This window comes from Trichogramma pretiosum, unplaced genomic scaffold (genome assembly GCF_000599845.2).
Source record: "Trichogramma pretiosum strain Unisexual culture from Peru unplaced genomic scaffold, Tpre_2.0 scaffold19, whole genome shotgun sequence".
Classification (NCBI taxonomy): domain Eukaryota; kingdom Metazoa; phylum Arthropoda; class Insecta; order Hymenoptera; family Trichogrammatidae; genus Trichogramma; species Trichogramma pretiosum.
The window spans coordinates 1,305,781-1,311,780 of NW_019641707.1; the positions used below are offsets into that span (position 1 = coordinate 1,305,781).

At 41.7% G+C, this 6,000-nt stretch overlaps 1 protein-coding gene across 1 annotated transcript in view; it reads right to left on the reverse strand.

Annotated features, from left to right (window-relative positions):
- Window positions 1-3,887, reverse strand: part of LOC106650785 (glucose dehydrogenase [FAD, quinone]) — a 29,171-nt gene extending 25,284 nt beyond the window's left edge. Inside the window, exon 1 of the mRNA XM_014368985.2 lies at window positions 3,700-3,887. The gene's annotated coding sequence lies outside the window, so the exon portion shown is untranslated. The remainder of the gene's footprint in view (window positions 1-3,699) is intronic.
- Window positions 3,888-6,000: the final 2,113 nt, after the last annotated feature.

Sequence of the window (6,000 nt, forward strand, 5' to 3'; positions counted from 1 at the left end):
GATAAGGCGCCGAGATAAAAATCTCCAAATTATTCGATTCGATTACTTTGCGATGACACTCGCTCGGATTGATGGAGCCTCGGATAAGGAATTGAGCATCATATACGTAGCCGCACTCGTCGTCGTGACGTAAGACGCACCACAATCGCGGTTCGTTCAAGCGAGAAATCAATCGATTCTCCCGGCCTACGCTCGCCTTTTCATTGTTCTATATTATCGATTGCAATTGTCGACTGCTGCTGCTGCTGCAAAAAAAAAAACTTGGCCGACGAGTGAATTATACAGAACCGAGCCGAGGAGAAATGGCAAGTATTATAGTAGTAGTAGCTTATGGATAAGCCACGCGATCGCAAATCCTATAGTCACGATAGGTATCTATATCGGAGCCGAGGCATTTTTCCATTTGCTCGCGACGAGTTGGCAAATTACCGCCTCGTAAATTCGATTAAAATGCGCTGATCGCGTTTGTTCGCGTAGGGCAATTTTATTTCGCGAAATTGCCTTACGATTATTAAAATTGACGTACGGCCGATCTCTCGTTGATGGGACGAGAATATTAACAAGTTCCCGAGCATATTTTCTGCGTATATACAAATACGTCGAGAGACCTGATTTTCCCTTTCAACAACAGCCAATAACAACACCGACGACAGTTTTGTCGTTTTCATGGCCATAGAGTTTTGTTCTTGCTGCTGCTTTTTTTATTCTTTCACTTTCAGCTGCTCGAGTTATCGTTTGCCGATGATCATGACACGTATATCATAGCGAATGCAACTACTTGTGAAATTAATTTTATTGCGCACTCGGGTATAGTAGTAGTATAATGTATAGCTCCCAGAATACGCGTAAAATGCCTGAGATTTCGATGGAAGCGTTCTCGAGCCTCAGAACTGGCGCGTATTACGAATTCAGTAGGCCTGCCTGGCTGCACGCGGCAAACACGCCGCCGCCGCCGCCGCACGCGCGCATGTGGGAGCTCTGCAACTTTTATCAGTGTCAAAATCGTGTCCGAGAGGGCTCTCCTCCTTTCTGCGTCCCGCGAGCAAACAATCGCAATTGCTCGGGCCTGTTGTATAACGAGCGAGCTCGAGATATCAATCCCGTAGCAGCAGCAGCAGCAGCAGCTCGGTATGGCATCGTGATCTCTGAAATATACGAGCGCAGGATCTTTTTCTGTCAGGCCCTGCCTCGCGTCAAATGCGCTCACCGCCGCCGCCGCGACTCATGAAAAACGAGAGCGAGCTCGTAGGAGTAGCCGGCGCGCTTGTAAGAGCAGCAGCTCTCTCGTGCCAGCGAGCAGCGCTCATGAGCGGGTGACTTCGTGATTCGCCGTGGGAAAGGACGATATGGATCTGGCATCACGAGGCATTTATTATTTTTCAGCCCGTTGCTCGGGCCTACATACATATAGCTGATCTCTTGTATATTATTGTACATAACCGTTGTATATGTATAGCATGCACGCTACGTACAGTGCAGCAGTTTCGATTCCTATAGTGCCTCAATCGACAATACCCAAGCCTGACAAATAATTTATCTTCCGCCTAAAGCCGTAATCGATTAGCTCGCCATTTGTATGTATAAAGTTTTGCTCTCTTTAATTGGACTAATTGAGAATTAACGCTATTGGCTCGGCTCGTGTGTAATAATTACGTATCGCGGCGCGAGCGGCTTAACAAGTCTTATTTGCTCTTTTGCTTTCAGCGATTGTCTCCGTCAATTATATTTACTCGTAGTTCCTCCGCCGAGGATCTGGAGTATAGATTGCTGATAGTGCAATGCAGCAGAGCCACTGCCTGATGTCGCGCGCGTAAGTACGTTGCCGAGTTTACTTTGCCGTTGCCATATAATATTATATACATCTCATTGATAGTTGCCATAGAGCTACATGCTGTTGTTGGTATATAGGACTATATTTCGAATGAATTTCAATACTAGAACATCCATGCGCGGTGTATCCCAAACGTGCACTGCAGTGAACGCCTTCTTTGTTCATTATGTACGAAAACGAGAGGGTTGCTGAACTGCTACTTTTGCGGGAAAGTGTATTCGACTCGCGACTGTGTCTACACGTGTACACACTACACATTTACACATATGTGCATCAGAAGACGGGTGAGAACATACTTCTCTTCTATTTGTATTATATGGTAAATTCACCGCAGAACTCATCGATGTGTTGCAACTTTTCGCGTATATTATGTAGCTGCCGGCAGGATGCAGCGGAGCGAGTACGATGCGTGTTGGCTGAAATTAGCTCAACTATATGTACCATATATATTGGTTGAATTCGACTATTTGCATAATGCGTTCTGTATCTGCTGCTGCTGCTGCTGCTGCTGCGAGACCAAATCGCGTATGCGTTTCGTGATATGCACCCGATCGTCAATATCATTAAAATGATAATGCGCGCGAGTTTCCAGCTGATCGCACGAAAAGCCCTGCAAAATCACGACTATCCATTATCGTTTATATTACATATACTCCCGAAAAAACCAATCGATTGTCGTAAAAGTCAGCGAATTCGCTTACGGCGAGCTCCAGCGCGTGGCAATATCAATTCGGGCCCGCACGCGTGTCGCTGAGCGCACAGAAGCTATGTTACGTATAGATATGCGCGCGCGCGAAAAACGCGACAGTTTACGATTATTATATATATAGAGCGAAAAGCTAGAATTGCGCTCTCGGGCTCGAGTCACGGGCGCGCAGCAAACTTGTGCACGTGTGTGTGTTTGTGTGTGCTCGACTTTTGGCGTGGCTTTCCTTTTTTCCTCTCACTGAATATAACATATATTATATCTATATATTATTCCCACGGGTGCATTACTACTACGTACACAACTGCTACTGCCGCCTCGCAAAGTTCGCAATCGTGCGCACAGCTCGCGGCCGCATTGATCTTGAGAATCGTTGAGACCCAGGTTGAGCGGTGAACTCTCGAGGCTCGAGACTTTGACGCACACACACACACACACACACACACCGATAGGCGCACGTTATGAAAATAAATTAATTCGATTTTTCTCGACGATTATTATTTCAAATGAATTGATCCTTCTGGCGTTTTTTATCCTTCAAGCCCTCGATCGATAATTCTTCTTTTTTTTTTCTTAATTGGATCGCGCTGTTTTTCTTCCACAATGCGAGCACTCAAAATCGGTTTATAGTGTGGCATCGCCTCGAGGCAGATTACGCCAGCTTCGCGTACCGATTTGGCGAATCAATTAACAATTTTAGGTACATACCGATGAAATCGAGTAATTGTTTTTCTTATGTATGCACTTTGCAAACAACCATGGGTCAATTTCGTTCGAGCGTTACGAAAGAAAATAAATCCCACCGTTTATCACTGAATCAGTGTTTTAATCGTGCGCACGAGACAACCAGTTTGAAATGAACAATTTTACAATTTATTAATTTAAAAAAACGCAAACATTGCGTACATACATCAAATAATGCCTTGAATATTACGTTCAGGATATCCCACAGCTCGGTCGGTGTATCCGAAATGGCTTAAATGTTATACAGTTCGTGCGTTTAGCCAAAAAAAATATTTTCCCTGGCCAAACTTCCCGATATAACGTTAAGATAACACAATATTCCCTTGTTTTTATTTTGTCATTTTTTTTCTGCGTCGAAAAACGCACCCGAGGGCACATACCATATGAGAGACAAAAAAGAGAGAGAGAGATAACTCACGTTCGGTGGAGGTGTCGATGTTGGCACAGCAGCAGCGTAACAGCGGTCTCAGCGAGTAACAACAAAAACACAAAAACAACAACAACAAGAACAAACAACAACAAAAACAACGAGGAACGAAGACGGAAGCACGTGTGTATATTAGTGTGTGTGCGGTTCGCGCACTCTCCTGCCTTGCGTATTTATTATCTGAGCTTCATTCGCTCGAGCGAGCACACCGACAACAATAACAACGACGAACCCCGATCGAGAGTTTTGTGCACTGATCGTGGCGTTGGCCACACGCTCAACTTATATATCTATGTTCTCTTTCTCTGCCGCTCGACGTACGCCCGCAGATCACAAGCAACGGCAGTAGCAGCAGCAGTAGGTAGTAGTAGCGAGTCTTCTTTGTGCTTGTGCACCTTCCTCGACTCCACTGTGTGTGTGAGTGTGTGCATGCACACTCGCCCGTAATATTCGACGATCTACTACGGCTCCTTCGCGCCGGGGACTCGCCTAGGCCACATAGACGTAGTATAAGTACGCTCCACCGCCACTATGCATCTCCTCCACTACCTTTTTTGACGTATAACTCTTTCTCCTTGCGCCACTGCAGCCGCAGCAACTACTTCTACTACTACTACTACTACTACTACGCGCGCGCAAGTAAAGGACGCTAATCCGACTTTCCGTGCCTGTCGCGCAATTATGCATATAAGACGGAGCAACGAGCTACAACCCTTACGGAACGAGCTCGAGCTTCGGGGGATTTATTTTATTCAAGGATTTGCTGATACTTTATCGGGACAGGCGTCTCCGAGCTATGAGACAAGTGATTCGTAATATACCCTTGTCCCTCCTAGAGTGTTAGGATAACATCGTAGACTTTCTGCTGGATTAAGCAGGGCTTTTTTCCTACATTACTATCGCTATCACACACCAATGACATTTCAAAAACTCTTTTGTATTTTTCGTTCAATGTTATTCAAGTTGCTACGTGCTCTCTTTTGTTCTCTCGTTTCCTTTTACATAATATCTGATTTATCTCTTCTTTTGAATTATTGTAAGTCAAATCATCAGTCTTTTCAAATAGTTTGAATATCCGCAAGCTCAAAAGTATTTTTTTTATCTAACGAATGCAAAAAACTAGTAAAACAGCAATGACTATGTCTATATTTTATACGAGCTTATCAGCAGATTCTCTGCTTTCTCATTTTGAGCAAAATTGCGACGTCAAAATGTATTACGTTAATAATCAACGAGGCAAAAGCACAAATTTCATGATAACAAAAGTACTCGTGAGAGAAAGGTAGCATTTCGCGGATTAAAATTCACCTAGAAACTAGATTCCAATTAATATGGCTTTGTAAAATCCATTAAATTATTACAATAATTAGTACAGATTTTCTCGGTGTGCGCCATCATTTTCATTATTCGCTTTTGCATATTATGATTTATGTAAATATACATTTCTGGGAGCTTTTTGCTTGAAAAAACGCTGAAGCTAGAATAAAATTGAACTCTTTGGAAGAATGTTTCTACAGCTCTAATTAAACTACTCATTAAATCATCACGTTGAGAGTTGATGTATCATGCATCTTACCCCACATATTATCATTTATTTTTTTGAGAATTAAGAACATCGAACTACCTTGACTATATTGAAAATATCAAAAGTCGTGCATTGACTTGTACAATTTTTTTACATGGTCACTTGCAAATTTACAGATAAAGGTATTCACCATTCAGCCGTAGTATTATATTATATAGTATTGTAGTATAGACGTGTATTATAGTAATCAAAGAAGTTAAAAATAGGACGAAATTTGCATTAACAGTTTTTTTCAGGTCATTTAAAAAGTGCTTATTTTACATATAATTGTTTGTTAAAAACCACCAAAAATAAACTTATTAATTATGATGTATTTTAAAAAATTTTCAATGATAATTTCTTTATGCAATCATTAGGTCATTTTTAATGTTGAACATTTCTAGTAGCAGTATTCGATAGTAAGCCAAGAAATGTACAAGCCTTAAACGACAAGATTTATTCTATTTGCAAACGTTCTTTCAAATTCCCCAAAAAATATATCATAGAGAAGCTCGCGTAAAAGTGAGAAAATATAAAATCTAGATAAAAGATTTCGAAAATTGTAAGTTTCATTTAAAATTCCAACGTAAAGTTCAAGAAAATAAGCCATTCAACAGCAAATTGAAGATTCGCGATGCAAATGTATTAAATTATTAATTAGTAGTATAAGCTGATTGTGCTAATTTTGCTTCGGATAATTTATTGTTGTTTTAGTAAATTATTACCTT